The 26,586-nt window shown below is 39.6% G+C and overlaps 1 long non-coding RNA gene across 1 annotated transcript; it reads left to right on the forward strand.

The window, feature by feature from the left end:
* LOC136979281 (uncharacterized) lies at window positions 1-26,586 on the forward strand. The gene is made up of 4 exons (XR_010881366.1): window positions 1-54; window positions 20,175-20,323; window positions 20,547-20,851; window positions 26,572-26,586. It is a non-coding gene; the product is annotated as an uncharacterized lncRNA (long non-coding RNA).

Below are 26,586 nucleotides of genomic sequence, written 5' to 3' on the forward strand. Positions count from 1 at the left end.
GGATTTTGAAGAAACGGGAATAGAGAAAACAGAGTGCAGTGAAATTGAAAAATGGTATGTTAAATAGAAAACTATTACAAAAAGATAGATTACTATATTACAGTTTATATCAAAATAATGGGAGAATTATGAAAAACAGCATACAAAATAGTATGTAGATAGAAATGAAATATTTTCGTGTTTAATCAATATTATGAGATGGTAATTTTTAAATGGAATGCTTTGAAATACAGTAGACTCTACTTAATGTAATTGTGGATATTATAATCAATCATTTAATGTTATAAAAATTAGCTGGTTCCAAAATATATAATTTAAAATATACTTATGAAACTTTACTTATTCTAATCTTAGTTTTATTATAGTTATAATTTTTAAGCTTGTTTTTGCACTTCCAGTCTCAACTTGTGACTGATAATACACAATCCTAGCAGTTATTGTTATCAGTCTTAACCAATATTTTACACATTAAAAATTAAATTTAATCGGTTTTAATCTTAATTTGTTCTCAATACAGTAGTTTAAATTGCTGGAATTTCTTGTTTTAATTATATGCTGTTAGTTGTTGTTAAAGGTGGTAATAAGCAAACAGTATTGGATAAACTGCAAATTAATTAATTAATTGTAGTTTATAAATCTTCAAGTTAGACAATTTTTAATTGTTTTAATACAAGGTGCATCAACTAAGTTTGGAGATTGAATTCATTTTAAAAATTTTTGATAGAAGTGATTCAATTTAATATCTGTGTTCAAAATACATTCATCTGTGATCTTATAAATTTTTACATGCTCTAATTTACATATGCCTTTACAAAAGGATCTTTTGGGAATGCTGTTTAGTTTCCTCCATACATCCTTTCAATTTTGAAATTGGCTGAAATTATATCACTTTCAAAGTAAACTAATATGAGAATGTGAAGGAAATGATCAGTTTGGGTTTGTCAGACTGTTGGGAATACATCTTGCATATCCTTTTAATGACAGATTGAATGAAACTAGAATTTTTACTAACTGTAGTCTTATTTACTTATCCTACTTAATACTATTAGTTGCTTGTCGTCATCACTATGACTGAGTCCCAATGTAATTACAAGTAAGAATTTATTCTGTATATATATATATGTTGTTTTATGCGTATATGTATACATATACACATAAAACTACATTATGTAGACAACATATAATATGTGTCTGTCTGGAGAAATTTTGACTTACAACTTTTTCATAAAAAAGTCAAAACTTTTTTTTTGTGTACAATGTTTATGAAAACTGTAATGCCAAAAGAATCAACAAAGAAAAATTAGTTTTATGGAATTATTTATAGGAAAGGTCTAAACATCCAGTAATTTCTTCATAAATTTGATAAATATTTACAGAAAACTTACTTTAGACTAACAGAAAACTTTTTGATTTTTATTTAAAATTTTTAATGTTGTCTGTAAGAATAACTGCTGTTTGAAATTTAATTTTTTTTGTTCTTGTATCAGTATTAAATTTTGAATAGATATAAATTTGCAAAGTAGCACTGGTTGCCTTTTGTTTTTCAAGTTAATATAGAGTGGAAGCATTTTGTCCCAAAACATTTTTCTGTAATTGTTTGATAACTTTTATTTATGAAAACATGGGATTGCATCAAATTAATTTTATTTTTAATAGTCCTTTTAATTTTTAGCATGTATTTTTTTCAAAAATAGAGCGTAGTTTATTATTTTAACTCATTTCTGGAAGTGACAAATATTTAATTCTTCTAGAAAGGGAGAATAAATAAACAGCATTGTATTGTCATGGCCACATTCCATACAGTGAAAGTTCAATTTTAAAAAGAAACAAAGAATAGACTAACCCTTGTCAACTGAATTGTATCTAATTGTTAATGGTTCGTTTCTGAAATCATGGTTTGAGCTTATAATTTATAGCATTAATTGTTTTAGAATTTAGAAAATTTCACTTTACTCAGATTGGTTATTCAAATTATTGGTATTCAAAAAAAAATCTATTTTTGATTTAGGCAGATTTCTGGTTTATTGTAGTATTGTATATATTAAATTATTCTGCTCCCAATTTAATATCCATTTTAGATGGGTTTTATTGCAATAAATTAGTTAAAATGCATGTTTTTTTTTAATAATGAACGGTTAATGAACATAATCTGTTCCAGGACTGTGTTCGCTATCTGAATTGCTCGTTAACCGATTATCAATTTACCATAGATTTTTATGGGAATTTAATTAATCCATTCTGGAGACTCCCCAAAATAAAAAAATTATAAACTTTCTTACTACATTTATTCATATGTAATAATAAAAATCCATATACACACCAGTGGCGTGCCGTCATTGGAAGCGGTGGAAGCGCCGCTTCCACCTACCAATGACCTTCCCTTGTAGTTTCTAAAATATAAATTTTCATATTTTAACGTACTTTGAATTAATTAAAATTAATATTTTATTATAACTGCATTATGTATCTTATTACAAATTTCTATACTACATGTGAAATAAACGATAAGATTGCTATTGTATATTCGAATATCAGTGGTGGAATGGAAGCGCTTACGAGACAGCTTCCGCGACGAGAATAACTGAATAGTGTAAAGCAGCCAGAGGGCATTGGCGCATGCGCTTTACAGAGCATCAACCTCAGCCGGTTTAGCTGGTGGAAGCTACACACATGTAACGCTTCCAACGATTCTATCCCTTAGCCACTGGTAGGGAGCTATCTGACTAAGTGAACTGTTTAAGATTTAAAAAGTAAAGAATATTCAATGTTATTTTTATGTACGTTTCTTTGCAAAGTTATATTTAATTATAATTATATTGACAGATTTTCAGACAAAATCTTTAGAATTTTTATTACTTTTAGATGTTAATAATTTTAATATTATGAAAAACAATTTTTCCAAGCATGTTTTAATTCTATAAATTAAGTAAATTTTATGGGAAATTTTTGATTTATCTAAATTACATAGTGAATCGCAATATTTATATTCGTGTCCGGACTAAATTGACGAGTAACTCTTAGACATAAAACATATTATAATTAATGTCAATCCAATCAAAGACGTACTAAAAGAATTATATGATTTAATATCATTAATTTTTATGGTACCATCTACCAGTGCGTCTGTCGAGCGCAGTTTTTTGACCACGAAGCAAATTCATACATTGGCCAGAACACTCGCTCAGTCAGAGGAAAAATTGTTGTCGCAAGCGTTGCTTTCGATAGAAAAGAGCTTTCAAATACGTTGATGGAGTCGACGACCAGCAATTTTTATGATAAAGTAATTAACGACTTTAACTCTATTCGGTGATTTTTTCTGCAGTTTATAAAAAATTAAAAAAACAAGTTTTTCTATCATTGTTTGTATCATGTCAATTTGTATTATATATGTGTTAATTTATGTATTTTAGTTCAAGAATACAAATGTTTATTTTTGTCATTTCCAGTATTTGCTTAAAACTTTTATGGAAATGTCATGTACCAGACAGGTCTACCCGTCATGAAAGACGCGAAAAAACGGTTAATTTAGAGAAAAATTTATTAGTTTAAAAAGTATAGGTAAAAGTCGTTTGTAGTCGGACACCCATTGTTTATATCAAATTGCGAGGCAGAAACCATAAATCGCGGAAGGAAGTCGTCCTATGATTGGTGGAAGATCGAATTCGTCTTCGATTTTTGACTTTTCTCCCACTCCAGGTAAGAGTCTTGTTACGTTTAGTAACCAGGGACCAACCATTCGGAAAGCGTGATTCAGGGAGAATGACCAATTAAATGGACAAAAGAAAGAACAGAGATTGATATAATCCCCAACAATCGAGGACACCTGGCACTCGGTTAACGTTACGAATAGCCAAAACGCCATGTGTCAACGTGCAAAAAGAAGGGGAAAAAAACAATTTCTCGTCTATTCTGCCAACCTGTAACCCGTGCCACTTCGGACTTAGACTGTGTCCCGACACCAACAAAGGAAGTCTCCCCGGGGCCACCTTCGATCGACCATCAAAGAACCACATCGTTGCCCAGGATGTCCGAACGGCTGATTGTCCTTAAGCAAACTGTTTTGTACATAGTATATGTTTATTTTATGCTTCTTTTTTGTCGGTTTTTGTCAGATACATCTCTTCTGCCACCACGCACGTACGAATGGACCCTAGGCCATCACTGATGCACAATTAACTGATTGCTCCTGGAAGTCGGCTTCTTACAGAAACACAGCTTCCCTATCATCAAATGTCATGGCACGCCACTGATACACACAGTCTTGCATTTTTATTAGTCATGTTTTTTCCATTTGTGGAGGTTAAAGAATCTGTCCAATGTCAATTGCTTTTCTCTCTTCAGGATTTTTTGGAAGTAATTAATAGCATTGTAATTGTAGAGATCCCCGAGCCTATTAACCTCAACCTGGTTTGGATGCCATTGTTGTGACATCCTCCCACTTCTTCAAAAGATCTTTAATAGCAGATGTCAATATTAATCCTCTTTTTCAGGAGAAAACATATCTCGGTGAGTTTCTTGGTGTGAGCTCTTCAATGTTCTTTCTTACTAAGATGTGATTTTTGTTACTCCTTTAGCTGCTTGAGTCTTCTTGATTATACTGTATCTTTCTTAGATAAGATTGAACTGCAACCTACTGTACACCTGTTCGAGCCATACTGCCCAGCTACATCAGAAGGGCCAGAAATTTATTTATGGGCCTCACTCATAGGTATAGCCCAGAAACAAGAAAAGGAAAAAAGGAGGAAAAGTTGAAGAGTTAAGGTGAAGGTGAAAGAAAAGGGGGATAGGAAATAATGAAACATAGTTGTGGTCCATGGAGTCCCATGGCGTTTACATCGTATTTACAGTACTAGGTAATACTACATAACAATAGAACAAGGAACATAGAAATTGTTGAGATACATATTTAAGCGCGTGGAGTGAACAAGGCGTGACTATTTACATATGTACAACTAAAGGCTATTAACGTAGTTACTACCAAACTTCCGTAAGCGCAACGTAAATCGACTGACTATATTGTTATTACCACTAAGTAGGAGAATTCAGTTTAGGATGTTGATACTTTTTGCGAACTCTTTAAAGGCTGCATATATTTTCTTGTTATACTAAATACCGAACCTGTTACCGGTGTAATTTGCGTGAAAAAATCTTCTTTCCACAAACGTTTTCGAGCTTTCCAAACAGCTCTTCTTCAGGTAGAGAAAAAAGGTTCCGACGAAATACTTCGAAAAAAGACAAAAAAAGAACGTAGACATTTAAATAAAAACGGAATCTAAAAATAGAATGCAGATGTTTAAACAAAAATTACGGAACTCGCATATCAAACGAACATTAAGGTGGACATGCGCATTCGTGCGCCGATGTTGCTATTTATAGATCGTTGTTTATGAGGGCCTGCCACGCTATAGAAAGATTAATCTCATCCTTCCGATTTATACATGTGGTCCGATGGTTAGCCTTACAGATGGATATAGCTTCCCGCCATTTTAGTTGGTCCAGGTGGAGCGTAGTGTCGATGATGTCAGCTTTGTCGAACTCCGGTTCTATATCGGGATCAGATGCAAAGGTGGTTAGGGCCGTGGTGTACCGCCCGTGCCGAAGGTCCGCCTGATGTTCTTGCACTCTGGTATTTAAAGATCGCTTGGTTGAGCCGATATATACAAGGCTCTCGTTACATCTGTTATCTTTCAGCGGGATAGAGTACACGCCAGGAAGCCTGTCACGGACTGGACTGCCTTTTTCATTTCTGAGGATGTCGTAGATTGTCGGGCCTCTTCTATAGGCCATTTGTAGTTGTTGTTTTCCAGCGATCTCAGCGTATATCGCTTTAACATATGGGTTAAAGGTGACTGGGAGGCGTGTACGTTCATCCTGGTCAGTGTTGGTCCTCGTACGCGTAGTGGGTGCGTATTGTGAGCGTTGAAGTCGCTCAATTAGACGGTGTGTCAGACCATGGTAACCGTGCTTGGCTGCTATCCTCTTGATATAATTCAATTCGGTGTTGAGGGCTTGCGTGGTGGACGAGTGGGAAAAGGCCCTTTTAATCAAAGTATTAAATGCTGCAGCCTTGTAGGTGAATGGGTCAGATGAACCTACCGGTATGTATATAGGGTCGGCATAAGGTTTACGGTATACCGACGTGACGATGGCGGATCCTTCTACTTTAATGTTTATATCCAAAAAATGGACCTCAGTATTGCTAGATTGTTCCATTTCCAGCGTTAGGCCGTAAACCTTATGCCGACCCTATATACATACCGGTAGGTTCATCTGACCCATTCACCTACAAGGCTGCAGCATTTAATACTTTGATTAAAAGGGCCTTTTCCCACTCGTCCACCACGCAAGCCCTCAACACCGAATTGAATTATATCAAGAGGATAGCAGCCAAGCACGGTTACCATGGTCTGACACACCGTCTAATTGAGCGACTTCAACGCTCACAATACGCACCCACTACGCGTACGAGGACCAACACTGACCAGGATGAACGTACACGCCTCCCAGTCACCTTTAACCCATATGTTAAAGCGATATACGCTGAGATCGCTGGAAAACAACAACTACAAATGGCCTATAGAAGAGGCCCGACAATCTACGACATCCTCAGAAATGAAAAAGGCAGTCCAGTCCGTGACAGGCTTCCTGGCGTGTACTCTATCCCGCTGAAAGATAACAGATGTAACGAGAGCCTTGTATATATCGGCTCAACCAAGCGATCTTTAAATACCAGAGTGCAAGAACATCAGGCGGACCTTCGGCACGGGCGGTACACCACGGCCCTAACCACCTTTGCATCTGATCCCGATATAGAACCGGAGTTCGACAAAGCTGACATCATCGACACTACGCTCCACCTGGACCAACTAAAATGGCGGGAAGCTATATCCATCTGTAAGGCTAACCATCGGACCACATGTATAAATCGGAAGGATGAGATTAATCTTTCTATAGCGTGGCAGGCCCTCATAAACAACGATCTATAAATAGCAACATCGGCGCACGAATGCGCATGTCCACCTTAATGTTCGTTTGATATGCGAGTTCCGTAATTTTTGTTTAAACATCTGCATTCTATTTTTAGATTCCGTTTTTATTTAAATGTCTACGTTCTTTTTTTGTCTTTTTTCGAAGTATTTCGTCGGAACCTTTTTTCTCTACCTGAAGAAGAGCTGTTTGGAAAGCTCGAAAACGTTTGTGGAAAGAAGATTTTTTCACGCAAATTACACCGGTAACAGGTTCGGTATTTAGTATTTCATCCCCGGTGTCGGAGTGAAGAGTAATTTTATTTTCTTGTTATTAATAAACTTCTTCAGTTTGCATGGCCAAAGTTCACCTTCATCATTTACCTTTTCTCTCAGAATTTTCCTTTGGTTCTTAAAGTTTGGACAGAGATAAATGATATGTTGTGGCGTGTCTGCTTCTTGCAGAGGGCATTGGCACATACCATTTGTCTTTTCAATAAACCTCCTGAGGTAATTCCGAAAGTTCCCATGTCCCGTCAACAGTTGGGTTATGTTGAAGTTGGGTATTAAATGTCCGAATTTATTACGTTGCTTGACGTCTGGAATGTATTCGTGTGTTATCCTTCCAGTCGTGCCCTCATCCCATCTCTTCTGCCACCTTTGCCAGATGAATTCCTTGATATTCTTTTTTAACCCAGTTATGGGAGTGTAACTATAATTATAGTTATTTGTCCAATTTGGAGCCGAGCGAGCCAAAAGATCCGCCCTCTCGTTACCTTGAGTACCCGCGTGCCCTTTTATCCAATTTAGATAAACACCTAAGAAGTAAAATTAGAATTAAAGTATGTTAATGCTTTCTCTAACCGCAATCAGCTTGATGTTCATGTTTTTAATCTGATGCAATGCCACTCTGCTATCGCTGTAGATCGTTACCCGATTGAATTTATGGTGTTGTCTGTTCTCATTTATCCAATTGAGAGCCCTGTAGATTGCATATGATTCTGCTTGATTTGCTGTGCAGTGGTTCTGAAGTTTATATCTAGCCTGGTAGATGTTTTTGTCTTTGTTTTTCACGACTATGAAACTTCCCACTCCCGCTCCTGACTTTGATCCGTCTGTAAAGATACATAGTCCGTTTACTATAGCGCTTTCATTCAAATTGATGTGTTCATCGATTGTGAAGCTAGGATGGTATGCGTAGTTCTGCGGTTCCTTATCCAGTTTGTACTTCTGTATGTGGTCAGCTGTATTTTTTGCTTCTTCTTTGACCCCTATTTTTTCTGTTTCTCTGTTGTATGTTTCCCTATTGATGCGTCCCGATGATAGTTTTAGTTGTAGAAATTGCCAGACCTTTCCTATAATGATGAGGTCAATTGGTGGGAGGTTTGCAATGACAAGGGTGGAGTCAGTAGGGGCTGTCCTGTAAGATTCTGTAATTGAAATTGCAGACTTCCTTTGTGCTGAAAGGAGTTTCCTTTTAATGCGTGTTTTTGTAACCGCTTTCCCCCAGATCTCACATCCATAGGTGATCATTGGTTCAATTACCGCCATGTAGAGTAACCTGCATGCCTTACTATCGTAGCCCCATTTGTTCCTTGCAATCGATGCTAGAGAGTGTATAGTATTGACAGTCTTATCATATATGTAATATACATGGTTCTTCCAAGTCATCTTGTGTTCTAGTATGATACCTAGATATAAAAACTTTTTATTAAACTAAGAATCCACTAAGGGAGAAAATACAAGTATGAGGAAAATAATATACAAGGTCAAAGCAGTATATAAAGTGAGGAGTCGCGGGGATGACATGGGCACTTGGCCTGCCAAAAGTATACAAAGCTGTAACAAGTAGTAGTAAAACGCGAGTTTACAAGGGCTCTTAGCCTGCTTAGCGCGTACATTATTTACAGAGGATGTGTGGGCGAGGCAAACAAAGTCCAAGGGAGCGGTGACCGGTGGAACAGCAGGTGAAGAAGATTAGTGGTGAGGATGTCCTACGTTTGTAGCGTTGTAGCCATAGATATGGTTGGTGAAGATCTCTCTACTCGCTTTTATGGTGTCGCTCACCATCAGGTGCTTCATCGTTGTGGCATATTTCTTCAGGATGGCCAGGCGACGTAATATAGACTCGTTGGCTGGGTCCCAACCACAAAGGCGTCACAAAAGGTATTGAAGCCTTTATTTCTGAAATGGGAAACTAAGTTTTGATACTTACGAATTTTGGCTGTTCTTGCAGTGGAGAAGGCCTCTTCCCCATTTTCAAATGGGACAGTAACGTCCACAATAGTTGCCTCTTTGGCAGCGTCATCAATGTATACCAAGTCTGGTCTGCAGTTGTCTGTGAAGTCCGGGACTCGTTGATTGATGAGCAGGAGACCATTTTCCTTGGTGAAGGCACTGGAAAGGCGGCGGAGGATGTTGTCGTGTCGTTTTGTGATGCTGGTCATGCTCGGGAGGCAATGACACAGGACATGTGCTAGAGTTTCATTGCCATACGTGCATCTCCTACATTTCTTTGACCTGTTACCAAACCTGAGGCCATGCAGGGGAACAACACTCAAGCGGGCCCGGTGTATAAATCTCCAGTCTGCAAATTGCGTATACCTACCGTCCCGCAAGAAGTGGTTGCTCTCCCTGCAGGCACTGGTTATCCGGAACGCCTTACCCTGGTCAGGTTTCCTTTGTAGAGAAAGTAGATGGTTAAGCCTGACCAGACCGATGAGGATATTGTTGCAGTTGTTCTTGCGCAGAATGTTGCCGTTAACTGCTAGGGCAGGGGGGCAGGCCCTCACCCTCGACCCATTCAATTGGGAGCACCTTCCTCAGGCGACGAGTCGCATCACGCAGGCGGGTCCAAGTCGACTGGATGTCGTGGGAGCGTAGACCAAACTCATTTTCCAGGGAACCATTCAGGTACGTACAGATGTCCCTCGCCGATGGTGCCCTTCTGATGCATTTGTGGATGATTGATGTTAATGCACTCAAGGCTAAGCTGGTTACTCGCTCGTCACGTGACTGGAAAATATGGAGAGCGTGGTTGATCTGGGCTATGTCTGAAAAAGAGCTTAAAGGAAGGAAGTTAGCACCTCCCTGATTATGGGTAAGGTAAAGTATTTCAGCACTTGCTCTTTGGGGCAAGTTTAGCCAGCACTTAGCAAATTTTTTGAGAGTGTTGTCGATTGCGTGCATCTTTTTCTTCGCAGTCGTGCCTAATGTTAGGTGGAAAGTCAACTTTGGCAGGACAAAGGTGTTGACTGCTTCTATTTTTTGCCATGGGGCAAGTTCAGAGAAGTGTATCTTCTCCATTTCCTGAAGGACTTTATCTGTAACTTTGGCCGCTGTCCACCCCGTTGAGAAACCCGTTGGCACGCCTAGATGGTCATAGAAGTCTTCCGGGCCCAGGGAGGGGATGGGGGTACCGTCGATGTCAAAAGTAGTGGGCGCCGTCGTGTGTTCTTTCCCTAGAATGGACAGAGTAGCACATTTTTTAGGATTGATAGAAATACCTGCCCATTTCGCCCAGTCAAGAAGACAGTCCAGCTGCGACCGAAGGCCCTGTTTGGAGGAGCTGATCAGCACGATGTCATCAGCATACGCAAGTATGCCAAAGTTTTGGTTGTAGAGCTTGTATCCCAGGTCCAGGGATTCCACCATACGGATCCCAACTTCCAATGTGAGATTGAATAATATGGGGCTGATTGGACAGCCTTGTCTAACACCTGATTTAACAGGGATGGGGCTGAGGTAGCCGTTCCTAGTACGAACCTGAGTGTTGTAATTCCTGTAGAGGTTCTGTATGATGTTGATTGAGTCCATGTGGAGGCCAAGCCAATTAAGACTCTCCCAGATGGTGGAGTGTGGGATAGAGCCAAATGCATTTGCAAAGTCCAACCAGGGTATGAAGCCCTCCCGATGGCTACGGCGAGCATCCTGTATGATAGTCTGTAACGAGAAGTTGTGATCAAGGCAGCCCTCGTAACACAGAAAGCCCTTCTGTGCAGCAGAGAGGCAACCATTGTCATTACACCACCTAAGGAGCCTATCAGCAAGGCAGGCCGTGTAAAGCTTGCCTAAGGTTACCGAGAGGGTAATTGGCCGCCAGTTATTGATATCCTCCGGGTCCCCCTTCTTGTAGGCTAGGATGGTCGTTGAGCTTTTCCAGGCTGCAGGAATGTGGCCCGTGCGGGTGACTGCATTGAAGATTGAGGCTAGTATGTGGCCATTAGGGTCCAGGTTCCTCCAGTGTTGATACCTGATATTATCAGGCCCCGGGGCGGTGTTCTTACCCTTTTGTAGCCGACGAGCAACCTCTTCTGTGGAGAATGGTTGATTCAGGGGATCGTTGGCTTCCGGAGTTGGCTTGCTATTGGCAATTGGTACCTGTAAATGGGGTGTATGGGTATTGTTATAGACTGACCTGAAGTGATTTTCGACGACATGTGGGTCAATCTCACAGAACTTCTGCCTTCCCCCTTGGATAATATCAAACGCCTTCTTGCGATTAGACCTGAAAGTTTTTTGAATGAAACTGGCATTAAAGCCGTCTTCACCATTACGCTGATTCTGTTGAACATGATGTTGGTTATCGTTGATAGGCCATAAGTTCATGGGACGTAGATTGTTGATCTCGTATACCAACTGTGTAAGGTCTTCCAACATGCTCTCCAGCATGTCCTCGTCGATGGCAGACTCAAAACGTTGGACCCAAGCCCTGACCCAGCTTGGGGTGCTGGACTGGGGTTGAGACTCGGGCTGTGAAGGAGGAGTTGGAAGCAGGTTGGCAGTTGACTCAGGCGGACAATAGTCTTTCAGGCTGACCTCATCTTGGAGACAGGAGGCGGTAGACACTTCCTGTTGCTGGTGGAGCGATCTGAAATGACAAGAAGGAGAAACCAGAGGGTTTTCTGGTGGAGAGTGAGGAGGTGAGGTATCAACCGGCGGAGATCTGGGTTGGGAAGGCGGCAAAATGTCTGCACGCTCCAGAACAACTCTGGGCTGAAGTAGACGCTGGTCAGAAGAGACGACTTGTGAGGCAGGAGAAGCCAAAACTTCTGCGTAGGTCGGAGAACTCGCTGCTTTTGCAGGTGACGATTCAGGTGGCGGTCTGTTAAGCCAAAATGGGGTGCATGAAGGTTGAGATGACTCCCCAGAAACCTGGCTCGTGTGCAAGACAGACACCACTGATTTGGTCTTCCTTTGTGGCCTATTGGTAGGTGCTTTGCTAGAAGTTGATGGCAGTTCATCCTCTGAAAAGTCACTGTCCGTTACCTTTGGGAGGGTAGCCGTACGTCGTTTCCTGGGCGAGTATTTCTTTCTAGGCCGCGTCGGGATGCAAATCTTCTTCCGGTTCGGAGGAAGGGGTGGTGGAGGGGAAGCAGCAGCTATACTGTTCTTGCAAATCTCCGACTTCAATTGATGTTGTTTGATGCGTTTAATTTGATCAAGCACAAGCCCACAGGCCCTGCACTCTAACATGAGAGGAACACCATGAACGTGTTTGAGGTGTTTTACCAGCCCGGCATGGTCAGAGTAGTCACGCGGGATGGGAAGGCACAGACGGCAGTGGCACAAGAACAGTAACCGGGGTCGCTTCTTGTGTAATCTCTGTGCTGTTCCTGATTCTTTGATCATCCATTTTAATTAATTGTGCTTTCTTAAGCTGAGTGGATTTTGGGAATACTATGCACTGACATTTCCTGTAGTTAATTTTCAGTTTCATCATTTTACTCCACTGCGAGATTTTCTCAAGAATTTCGTTCGCTTTGTTCTGAAGAACTTTTTGGTTATTATGTGTAATTGCTAATAGTGTGTCATCTGCATAACCCTGGAGTTTACAGTTAAACTCCTTTGGTATTGTACCTTCAATTTTCAGTAGACTTTTATATATGAGATTCCATAGGAAGGGACCAGATCTGGACCGCTGGGGGCAGCCCCTTTTTATTTCCTTGTTAAGATAAGTTTTACCATTATTGATTATGGAAATTTCTCTTTTCTTTAAATAGTTCTCGACCATCTTAAAAATATTCTTAGGACATTTTGTATGTTTAATCGCTTCCAGGATGGCGGGCCACCATGCGTGGTCGAACGCCCCTTTGAAGTCAATAGTAATTAATAGAGTATGCTCCCCTTTTTCCTTAGCTGTTTTGATGTATGTGACCAGTGAGTCTAGAGCACTTATTGTATTTTTCCCTTTGTGGAATCCAAACTGATTTTTATCTATGTAATTGTTACTCTCGCAATGGTATTGTAATCTATTCACCATTAAGCCATCCAGTATTTTTCCTATAACTGATAATAAGGATATAGGTCTATAGTCCGATGGTTTAGTTGGATTTGCAGTCTTTGGGATGAATTTGATATTAGCTCTCTTCCAAATGGTGGGGAAGTATCCGAATTCCAAACATTTATTAAAAATGATTGTAAATGTGACTGGTATGGCCTCGTATGCCATTTTTGCCATAATTGGTGTAATACAATCAGGACCGGGTGCCTTGTTCAGTTTAAGATTTTTAAATTCTTTGTAAATTTCTTGTCCAGTGAAAGGGGTGTCGTCTGCAGAGAGGTTCTCAGTGTTGTTATTTTGTCTAATTTCTTGGTGTGTACTTTCGTCTAATAATGGATCATCTTCTGGGAAGAGTTCACTAGTAATGATTTCGTACGTTTTTTGTATTGAGTTTTCATTGTTGTTAATTTTGGTAAGTAAGTTATCCGGAATCCTAGCTTGTTTTGTCTTTTTCCTTGCAATATAGTATGGAATTGACCATATTTGATCTTTTCCTAGGCTTGTGCAAAACCTCCTCCAGGACTCAGTTCTTGTCTTGTTAATATTTGTTTTATATTCCCTGAATTGTTTCAGGTACTCCTGCCTAAGGGTTTCTTTCCTGTTTGTGTTAACTTCTCTTCTAAATTTATTTCTCGTTTTCCTGAGTGTTCTCCGCTGTGCCGTAAGATCTGCCGTCCACCATGGAGTAGTATGTTTTACTGTCCTAACCGTTGTGGCATGATGGTAAGCTGAATATATGATTTTATGTAATTCTTCCACTTTGTTGTCTAGTTCCGCAGTATTTCGTATGTTGACTATGTTCTCACAGTTCCAGTTTCTCTTAATGTGATTTTTGTATTTATCCCAATTGGTGTTTTGTTTAATTGTATAGCTCTTTTGTATCCCAGTTACCATAATATTAATGTCTATATAGTTATGATCACTTGCCGTGTGATCATCCAGTGTGTTGCACTGAATGTTGAAACTATTAAGATGGCTATTGGCTAGACATACATCTATCCAACTCTCTCCTGTAGTTGACGTAAAGGTTGGGAGTGTACTTGTGTTTAATGACACCATGTTGAGGCTATTCATTAGTTCTACCAATTTAGTTCCTCTTGGATCTTCTTTTGGACTGTGCCAAATCGAGGACTTGGCATTAAAATCCCCTGTTATCAATATTGGAAAGTTTTTCAGATGTTGTACAGTTTTGTTGAGTTCTTCTAGTGAATCTGAGATTTCTTCAGATGGGGAACAGTAGAATGAAATCATAATTATCGATATATTTTGGTGATTTATCATGATGGTGGTAAAATTCCTATTAGTGTGATTACTCAATTTTTGAGCATTGAGATTTTTATTTAGAATAACAAAGCCAGATTTTGGGTTTTCGCTTGGATCAATGTTGTTTATCACCTGTAGTTTCCCGTACATTGCTATTCTCTTGTCGTAGCAATATGGCTCTTGAAGAGCTAATATATCCGCTTGATACTTGTTTGCGACGAACAGTGCTTCAGAGGTGGCAGCCTTGCTATGTTGAGTGTTAATTTGTATCACTTTAATTTTACCCTGTGTATTTGTATTTGACTGAGTACTATTATTATTTAGATTACTCCCCATAGTTTGTTAACTGTACTTTCCTTGTTTTAAATCTCTGTAATATTTTACAACTTTTATGAAATGCATTGTGATTTGTTGGGATTTTACGATTTGGAGGTTGGTTTCTGTTGTATTTGCAACAATTTATGCAACAGGGTGTGCTGTTTTTATTCTGGCACTCTGTATGTTTGTGAGCCTTTGTACAGTGGCTGCATCTTGTGTCCTCTTGGCATTCACTTGCAAAGTGATTAAACCCGCAGCAGCGGAAGCATCTTATAATCGGAATGAAGTCATCGACTTTAATGTTGGCCCATGAGATTGAGAGGTATTGTGTGTTTATTATTTTTCTTCTTAGTTCCGGTGTTACTGATAATACATAATGCTTACAATTTTCTCTTAGTTTGCCTCTACTAATAACAGTGCTTATTTTACAACTAACCAAAAAGTCTTCTTTCCCAATTTTATCCCAAATGTCGTTTTGTCTGTATAGGGTTTCTATAAGTTGATCCTCCTGCACCGATTGAGGTACATTTAGCAAGATTATTCTTGGTCTGCGTCCCCCAGCCACATGACATTTGATCTTTGTGTTGATTTGTGGAATTTGTTCGATGGCATTCCTTAGTTTCTCACCATCCTTGTTGTTTTTCACTCTTATGCATAAGCCTCTTCTATTTATTCTTCTCACTCCCTTGACTCTCACCCCTAGCTCCTGTGGCTTTATTTCAGTCAAGATCTTTTCTTCTATGTCTTCAGTGTTTATGTTTTCATTTGATTCCTCCATTTTCGGATAAACCAACACCGCATAACTTCCTCGTCTCCCTCGTTTTGAACTTTTGTGTTTATAGTTTGGGTAATCGAGTTTGTCGTATCACTTGGTTTTGGTCTGTTCTCAAAACCTGAGCATAGGTCTTCTGAGTAGGTGTTTTTTGTGTAATATTTCCTGTTTATTCTCTTTTGTCTCAGTTCCTTCAACATACCATGCATTTGGTTCAGTACGGCGTACATTTTCATTGCTCTCTCCCGTACCTCCACTCTTTCGTGAACCCTCATTGCAGTGTTTCCTGATTGTGGGCAGAGTACCATTATTCTGCCCAAGCAAGTGCTTGCTTCCTGTAGCATTTCCTCCTCTGTACACCATGCTGTCCATTCCTCAACCTCGGCTAAATATCCGCCTGGGGTGCCTGGGTTCGGTACCGGAGACCCTCCGTTCCTTGTATCTTGTGATTCCATTGTGTTATCCGAACGCCAGAATAACCAATATGCGTATAGATTCACAGAACAATATAGTACCCGAAATAAATAATATAAGACTAAATTAATACTAAAAGGTGTGTTTGTTGGAAAGAGGCACTGTGCCCAGCAATTCTGTGCTGCCAATTAAATCAGCTGCACAGAATGAAAAATAGCTTAATTTTAACTTATTCCTACAACTATAATATTTCTATTAGTAATTATTACAAAATTATTACAGATGGACAGATGCTCGTTACAGTATTTAGGTCAAGAAAGTTCGTAATCAAAAACCGTTGCTGACGACCGTTAAAAAGTCCGTTGCTGTAGCTTGAGGTCAACGACCGTTAAAGTTTAAATATCTGTTGCATGTTCAGTGAGAAAATACAGAAAATTATTCCTGCTGTAATTTGAAAACTATTTGTCATATCATTACGCAGTTTGGACAGAATATCACAGCAGTGGTCCTCTTCCCAATGGCACCATCAAAAGTCTTAGATGGCTAAGATTAAACCCGATGCGGCCCGATATGCCCCCAGATCAAAAGTTAAATATCTCCCCCGAGAATTGTTCAAAAATCGCCAAAATTTTACACAGTACTCACTGTTGAAGTGTCCTCCAAAATCCGTTCTTTAATCCGGTTGATCGAGCATACCTGTCCAGAAATCGTATCCGAGAGTTTCAAATTTAGGTTAAAATATCACAAAATTGGGTGGTCCAAATTTTTAAATCCGACGTCATTCGACACTACCAGTTATCCTGTTTCGAATAATATATCACACTAAACACTATCACCAAAATTCACCAAAAAATCGAAAGAAAATATGGAGCCCACTTTTACCACATCTTCTCCTGCTCACGACTCAGCGCCCTCTGCCCAGCTACATCAGACATCTGTCCACTCTCTACCTTTACTATTATGCTCTCACATTTTGAAAATAAAAACCCATGCAAAACTTAATGAGTGTCCGCCTGACAGTCTTGGGAATACTATAAAAAAAATTCTTTCTGTCAGATAAATGAAAAGCTGGAATTACAAGGCAGAGTTTCAAAGTTCAGAGGAATACTATCCGATCAATATATACCGGGTTGAGTGTCACTGTCAATGTCTCCCGCACTCCGAAAAGTTTCGAATTGTTGCCTGAAGATAGTGATACCGATTGGTCTTTCCTTATGTTGCTTCTTTTTGTGTTTGTTCTGTGAGGTGTTCATTGTCTGAACATATAAATCTTTCGCGAAAGTGTTCGTTAACCAATCACCCACTGTATTTGTGACAATGCGTGAATCTCCCCCTATGCTTCGGCACCAAAGGGTCGACATTGCATCAACGATGACTAATTCGTCAAGACTGACACCACTGTGTCTTTCAGACAGACACAGATACCGTTACGTTCACCTTTACGTGCGAGTGGTCGCATTGTACGCTTTTGGGCCTGGGAAGGAGATTGTCTGAGACAACTGGATGAAGTGCTATCACAAATTTAACATTTAACAATACCTGTTTATTTACCTGGACCATTTACAAATATAGATATATAGAAGTTGGTTAAGATGCTTAGCAAGGTGCTAATTTTATACATCAATTATAGTCTCTGACCACGAGAGAGAGAGAGACTGTTATCGAAACTATTTCATTTTATATATCTTCCGTGTACACCATATCAGACGCTGGTTAGTAAGTAGTTAGTAATTCACCAAGATTTTTCTAGGGAAAGTTACAGCCAGAGTGGTTTCCCGTTGCCTTCTCTGGGGCACGATGTTACACAAGGGAAAATGCCTTCCGGGAGGTCTTGTAAGGGAAACTGGCCCCTATTCAGGTGTTACAAACATGGAGAAAACTCGGAAAACTGTTGCCAGCTTGTCTGAGCGCGGCGCAAACCTGCAACTGAACTTCCAGTGTTTAGCGACAGAACTGCTCGGCCACTGGTGGGCTTACATAATATAAATGTCATAAAATATAATATTTAGTTCCATACAAAATTTATAAGTTAGAAAATCATAATTGACTTTTGTATAATAAAATTAAACTATATGTGTATTAATATAGTTGAATGCTTATAAGAAGAATCATCTATATAAATTTTTAACATATTTTTCTTGTTTTGAAGTTCTATTTATGAAAATTATTTTAGAATATGCTACTGTAAATCATGATGATAATGGAAAAATTTTCTAAATATGTTAAAAATAAACTAAAATATTTTTGTCCAAATTATTTTGTATGAATATTATTTTTATTCAGAATTTAATATTGTAATAAATAAAACATGTATTTACTATAAAAATCTATGTACTGTACAATAAAACCTGTCAAAAAATGGATAAAATGGCATCTGAATAAAACGGAAAAAATTCTTTGGAACAAAACGATTTTGTGTGTTAAAAAAACCTGTTTAAAATGGAAACATGCCAAACCGGATAAAATATTCAGTACCATGAAATTCTGGTTTACACAGATTATACTGTATTAGCTTTTTTATAGTAAATATATTCATACTAAACTCGTTGCTGAAAATGTTTAAATAATTCATGTTTCTAAGAGTTTTTTCTAAAGTCTCTTCTTATTTCTTAAAATTGTTCTTTCATTAATTATTTAGTCAAAATTATTAACCGAATAATAATGATAAATAAACATTAAAAAAATTAAAATTAAATTATTAACTTGTGTAATAAAGAAATAAAGCACCATAAATCCAAGTTATCCGAGTTCAAAGAAACTTTTCTTAGAACTCTGATAACTTTTTCGTAGTTCAACCGAAATTCACCAAATGAAGCAACTGTCTGGCTTTATATTCCAAAAAGCAGCACCCAAAACTGTCAAAATACCTCTGTTATTAAGCGTTTTTTGATTATATCTTATCTGAGAATTAATTATATTTTGAAAAAAATAATTTAGTTACACTCCAGGCTCTACAGAGCATTTCCACAGAAAAATCATCATGCTAACGTTGGAAGTTTTTTTTTAAAACTTGGACAAAAAGTGCAAACGTTACCCCAGTACGAGAAATTTACAAAAATTTCTATACTGTAAATTCCAATGTTAATCCGTCTCTGCAATCCAAACAAACACTTTGGTAGACATATCTCAGCAATTTCTGGTTAGCAAAATTATTTTTTATTTACGATTCAACTACATATGCATTTCGGGTTGGTATAATGTACTCCAATCCCTCCTCAGTGCTAGTTCAAATAAAACAAAGAAATCTAAATTAGAACATGACAATGATATACCATAGAAAGTATAGCAAAAATAAAAACACGTACTTTTCACCATTACGTAAATTACAAAATTATGCTTAAAAAAGGAGGAGGAAGGGTAAACCTTCCTCATCCCTAACCTGTATCCAAAAGACAAATTGTAACCACCATATTAAGTTACAGCTAAATTAAATAAAACAACAAGCAAACCATAACTTACAAAAACAATTAAAATAGTTTTCATGGGTATAAAACAAATGCTCAAGGAGCTGTTAAAGTATCAATAAAAAATTGACGTACATATGTAGAGGCTTGATACACTTACATTATTATTAAAATAACCGCACCAGGATTACAAGACCAAATTTTTTACAAATAATTTTATCGTGTTGAAACGCAATCACAATCTTTAACTTGTATTAGCGCCATCTATCAATTCATATGTAATGGTAATCAATTTGCATACATTCCGAGTTATTTATTAAATTATTTTTTCGTTTTCTTATTTCTAAGTGTTCTACCTGTTTATGAGCACTTGTATCAGAGTTCTACTTTTGGGTTTGACATTAACAGGTCGTTAGACACATGTTGGCACTGTCCGGGACTCGTTTACATTTTGTGTCACATTGTTTAGATCAAGAGTTTTTTTCCTCTCTCTCTCTCTTATATAATTTATCGTTAATTTTTTTACACAAAAATTCTGCAATTTACATGGTTTTGGACTTTGTTCGGGTCCTCACGCATGTATAATATAAATCAAAATGAAACACAAGTGCTAAAAGTGATGATTTATTTTATCAAAATATATAGTTTTTATAAGTACCGGTATATATTTTTAATGCAAAGGAAAATTTTAAGTTGTAATAATTAAAAAGTTTTTATCTAGAAATAATTATTGATCCTATTTATTTGTTTTTTAGATATTTAGAAGTTGAATGGCATACAAAAAAGGGAAAAACGTGTTTTTGATTGTGATACAATGAGAGATTTCACTCCTAGAGTACTGCAACAAACAAATTTCAATGATTGTGGAATTTATGTACTTCAGTATGTGGAATCCTTTTTCAAGGTAATAATTCAAGTAAAATATTTAAATATTTTAAATCTGTAAACAATTATTTTTAATTTTATGTATTTTCAAATAAATTTTTACATTATTAATTAAATTAAATGATCTGAAAGAATATAATGATAATTCTCTTTACAACAATATAATTAAATGAATTTTTGTAATTTTTAAAAACCATTATTTATTATAATTTAAGAGTACTATATGTATTTTTTTTTTTCAGAAACCTCTCCAGAAATTTAGTAGTCCTTTATGTGAAAATTCGAACCCGCCAGAACGAAGCCGTTAATAATAAAATATTTTATTGGTTCCCACAGAGAAAATATGAATCAGGAGGAACAACAGCCGAAAAAGGCTGGTTGGTGAAACTGAATAACGTGACCGAGACGATAAAAGGGCGACGAGAGAGGAAAGGGGGGCCGGTTACGTTCTGTCTCTTAGACTGTGTGTGTGCACGACAAAATCGAGGGGAAACTGCCCAAAATTGAAGGAATATTATCGACCAAGAGGACCGACCCGGATCATGAGGTATGACCCAAATTTATGTGAACTCTCTCTCTGCAGATTCGAAAAGAGGCGACCGTCGCGTGCCTCTTTTGTAATTGTAATGTTAGCCTAAATAAATTGTTGTTGTTATTATCCGTTGGCTATGTCTTTTATTCGGGTATCGTCACCGCCGCTCTATCGTCGGACCCACCCACTTCCTCCACTCACGTAACGCGTAACACATCAGAACCGCCATCTTGACGTGGGCAGGTCTAACGGACCTGTGAGCCGAAAAAAGGAGGAACGAGACTCTGTCCACCTCCCGGCACCCACAAATTGGTTTTTCAGGAGTGGGGTTCGACTCCTTCGAAATATCGATAGAGCGGAAAGGACCATAGTCGAATAAAAAGGACAATTTCGGTCGAAGTAGGAACCTAACTGATAGGTAGAAAGGCTAGAAATAGTATCGGAGGTAGTTCCAATCTAATCGAACTTCTTAGGAAGAATGAAGGGCAATCCACAACCCGCGGCGGGACCAGCTCACCAGAATCTGAATCCCCTCACTCTAGGAGGGTTGGGCGGAATCATTCCACTACTGCCCGTATTTTCCAGAGAAACGGGAGGCATCAGAGTCACGGATTTTTTCGACTCTTTAGCGGATGTAACAAAAGTCGCGGCATGGTCAAAGGCCCAAATGCTGGCCGTAGCCAAGCTCAAACTCACCGGGATAGCTCGGGAATTCATCCGGAAAGACCGACAAATCAAAGAGGTCGACGACTTTGACGAATTCAAACACTTAATGATTGCGCGGTTCGAACGGGAACCCTTTTCGTTTAGGCTTAGTAAATTCTATACCTGCATACAAAGACGGGACGAGGAAGTACAAGCGTATGCTGCCCGGCTTCAAGCGCTTGCCATGGAAATCGAGATCACGCCGGAGCCTGGAGCGGATGTCGCGGAAGCTGCTATTATTCAGCACATTCAAAGGAAGGAGTTAGACGAACGGTTAAAAGCGCAATTCCTTAACGGGATCGATATAAGGATCCGCAGAAGGGTAATGAGTCGCGAGGCTGAGACCTTCGACGAGGCGCTCAAAGCCGCGATCAGTGAGGAGACGATCGAACAGCTCACCTCCCATCTGCAGGGAATATTGCGAACAGTCCGGAACAGCAAGCGGGAGACAGACGCCCCCTCACAGGACGAGATAGCCCAGCTAACGTCGGCTATGCAAGAACTTCAAGCCAGAGTGGAAGGGTTAACCCAAACCTCCGCGACTGGTAATGCTAGAACCCCTCCAGGAAGGCAAAATAATCGAGGTAATCAGAATAATCCGCCTTCCTGGCGAGGAGGCTACCGCTCAGGTAACCCTAGTCGTGGGCCCAACCGACCGAACAATCAACCCTATCGGAACCGGAATCCCTCCGATCACCGAGATAATAATCATAGTAATTCTCCTAACCGTACGCAACGCGAGTCGAGCATACGGAAGCCCCAAGAAGCAATGAGAGCAATAGGGGTCATGCTAGAGAGGAGAAACCCAACAGGTGGAAAGAAAACATGCGAAGCATCCAGGGCCAGCGATCCCCGTATAATAATCGGAAAAGTCCAGGGATCCATCCTCGACGGAGGCCCTCTCGTGCCGGATACAGTCCCGTAAAGGACAAAAAGCAAAAATTTCAATCCGGGAGACCAAAGGCTCAATCGGTAACTGCTATTACCTATCCCGATATTTGAAGCGAAACTACTTTTGAATGTTATATAGGAGGAAGCCCGGCCATTGTGCAGATAGACACCGGAGCTAAAGTATCCCTTTTGTCTAAGGCCTTTGTCAAAACAATGAAGGATAGAATACAGGTCGACCACAATAAAGAGACCGATTTAAGAAGCCCTACCGGCCATATCATTCAAACTTACGGTATTGCGAACCCTACCTTCAAAATCGGCGACCTACAATTTCCCTTTGCTTGTTGTCTAGTAGATATAGATGTTACGTATCCGTGCGACGGCATTATCGGGAGAGATATGATCTCTGATAAGGGCTTTCTTATCAACTTAAAGAAAGGAGAATTGATTATACCCCCTGTTACGGTAGTAACGTTATTAAACTCCACGATGTCCGGAGAAGAATCGGGGGAGGAACTACCCGACGTAACGACAACACGTAACCAAAATGTCCAGGAAGGGCGGAATAAATCGAGGGGAAGGGCCCAGGTAACTGCGGCTATAAGATCTAAAAAGGGATCACAGGGACAGGTAGACGGAGAAGATGGAAATGAGATAGTTTTAATATAACCGTGCCGACTTCCCCCTACGACGGATAATATCGTAAGTGCGACCATCCGGGGATGTCGCCATCCAGGTAATAAAATGGGAGTAATCGAGACACTTCCCCTTGCCCAAGAAGGGATTTTCGGAGCCGATGTATTGGTCACACCCAACAAAAAAGGACAAGTACCTATCCGTCTCCGTAACTCGACCCATCAAACAATAACTTTAAAGAAAGGAGAGAAGGTAGGCATGTATTTCGAGGCGGTCCAGGAAACAGACCCGGTCGGGTCTATCCGAGAAGGAGAAACGGCACAATTATCAAAAGCTGAATTTAACCAATTATTTGACTGGACCGATATCCCAGAAGATGAACACCAAGAGCTTTTAACTTTATTATATAAATATTGACACGTTTTCGCCGTAAATGATTATGATTTGGGGTATTCTGATATTGTGCAACATAAAATTGATACCGGCGATGCGGCACCCATTTACTCCCCCCCTTATCGAATTCCATATGCGCAATGTCAGCAATTAAATGAAATAATCGATGGACTTCTAGCGAATAATATCATCGAACATTCTACGTCACCCTGGAGTTCTGCGGCGCTCCTTGTTAAGAAGAAATTGGGCGGATTAAGATTAGTAATATATTATCGTAAATTAAATAAAATCACCAAAGTAGATCCATATCCACTGCCCTTAGTGCAGGAATCCCTCAGCTTGATGGGCCAAGCGAAATATTTCTCCACAATGGACATACACTCAATTGCCAAAATCCCGAGACTATGTGATAAGGAGAAAACCGCCTTCTCCACACCTGATGGGCACTATCAATGGAACAGGTGCCCCATGGGGCTACGTAACTCTCCTGCGGCATTTGAAAGGACAATGGACTTCGTCCTGCATGGTCTTAAGGGAAAGACATGCTTCATCTACATGGACGACATCTTGACTTTCAGTCCTGACTTCCCTACTCACCTCAAACGTTTGGAACAGATATTCCAACGACTAGGCGAAGCCGGAATTAAACTAAAACCAAAAAAATGTCATTTCCTGCAGAGGCAGATAAAATTTTTAGGCCATGAAATTTCCGAACAGGGTATAAAACCGGATAGCGATAAGGTAAAGTGCATCTTAGACTTCCCTAGACCTGAAAATGAGCAAGAAATTCGATCTTTTTGGGATTAACTGGTTATTATTGTAGACATGTAGACCAGTATGCAAAAATTGCCAAACCATTAACGGATTTATTAAAGAAAGATACCCTTTTCGAATGGGGTCCGGCTCAACAGGAAAGTTTCGAGACTCTAAAGCAAATTCTAACCTAGACTCCATTATTAAAATTACCAGATTTTTCGAAGCCTTTTATCCTTGCTACGGATGCTTCGAATGTTGCCTTAGGAGCCATATTATCCCAAGAGGAAAATGGCACAGAGAAACCGATTGCTTATGCAAGTCGATTACTAAAGAAACCCGAACTTAACTATAGCACGACTGAGAAGGAGTGTTTAGCTACTGTTTGGGCTGTAAGATATTTTAAACCTTACTTATATGGGCGAAAATTTACGATACTCACGGATCATCGACCTCTGCGTTGATTACTCAACTGTAAGGACTCAACTACAAATTCGCAACTATCACGATGGATTATCTTCCTCCAAGAATTTGACTTTGACGTGGTTCACAAGGCCGGAGAGTCTCATAAAAATGCAGATGCTCTTAGTCGTATTCCTATTCGTCAAGTCCAGGAGGTAGAACCTATATTTTCCATGATGCAGATAGTGAAGGGGCAACAAGACGATGCTCGTTGGAAATCCCTCATCCAACAATTGCAAGATGGAGCAACCTCAGGAAGTTAGAATTCGTCCAAGGTAAGGCCATTCCATCTCAATGAAGAAGGTGCCCTATGCCACAAAGGTACCAATAAAGGACAGTCCGACTGGTGGGAACAAATTGTTGTCCCAGCCACTCTTAAGGATTATCTTCTATATACTTTCCATGATAATCCCATTGCTGGACATCTGGGAGAATTTAAGATGCGAACTAAAATAGCTAAGTCGTTTCATTGGCCAGAAATGACCAAGGAGATACGAAATTATTGCCGAAGTTGTCTAAGCTGCGCGAAACATCGTCGGCAAGGCCGCCGAGCCCAAGCCGAATTACAATTATTTGCTCCCCTTTCACACGTCTTCGAACGTACCGCCATGAATATTGTTGGACCACTCCCGCGCACAACTACGGGAAATAAATATATCTTAGTATTCGTCGATCATTTTACCCGGTATGCTGAAGCTATTCCACTACCGGATGTTAGTAGTAAAACAATCGCGAAAGCCTTTGTTACCAACATTATACTACGTCACTTGACGCTGACGCAATTACTGACAAACCAAGCCCCGAATCTCATCTCGAAAATGTTTACAGAAGTATGCGAGCTCCTGAACATAAATAGGCTCCTCACCACCGCCTATCATCCCGCCAGTAATGGCGTCGTGGAAAGATTTAACAAAACATTAATTGATATCTTAGCACATTATGTAGCCAGAGATCAACACGATTGGGACGAGTGGATACCTTACGCTCTCTTCGCGTACAACACCTCAGTGCATGCTTCTACGAATGAAAGTCCATTCTTCCTTTTGTATGGTAGAGACCCTACCTATCCGTTTGATATAGTTACTAAGTCGGCGGAGGTGCGCTATGATATAGATGACAATTTTGCCTCAGAATTGCAACAACGGATGAAAATAGCCCATCAAACGGCTCAACAAGTGGCCAAACAGGCCGCTGAAGCTTGACAAGAACGACATCGGTGACAAAATAATCCTCCCCATTATAAGGTGGGGACCGAGTGCTATTAAAGGAAGTCATTACGCCACGAGGGTTAAAACGAAAATTAGCACCTCGATGGTCTGGACCCTATCGAATTATCGAAGCTCTCAGTCCTGTTAATTTTAAAATTGAACACTTAGAAACCAAACGGAGAATGCACGTCCATGCGGATCAAATAAAACCAATGGCAGCCCGCGAGGAAGTCCACCTACGGCAAGACCAAGGTAATGATCAACTCACAACCTTGCCCGCAACCGCCGAGCTTGACCAATCCTCGTATCTCGACTCGTGGGATGAATTCATCTTAGCTTCAATCCCTACTCACCCCCCTACGGGAAAAATATTGAAAAGGGAAAGTGAAGAGGACACTGAGCGCAGGGAATCAGAACACGAACAATCGGAAGCCGAAATAATCGAGGAACAAGAAAGTACGCCTCCATACGCCCTACGCAGCCGCGGCCCGGTTCCCAAACAGCCATGGGTAATGCCGCAGCCAAGCCATAATCGTAGTCGCATCCCGCAGTTCGTTTCCCCCGCGACAAGCCGACCGTCCTCCCCTGAGCCCGGGGAGTTAAACTAAAGAAAGTTAGCCATACAATATTACTAGCCTTCCCTTATCTTTCCCTCTTCCATAATTAACTCTTTCCTTATCCTTCCAGACAAATGGCAACTAC

The sequence above is a fragment of the Centruroides vittatus genome, unplaced genomic scaffold (genome assembly GCF_030686945.1).
Source record: "Centruroides vittatus isolate TY-2023 unplaced genomic scaffold, ASM3068694v2 contig_602, whole genome shotgun sequence".
Taxonomy (NCBI): Eukaryota; Metazoa; Arthropoda; class Arachnida; order Scorpiones; family Buthidae; genus Centruroides; species Centruroides vittatus.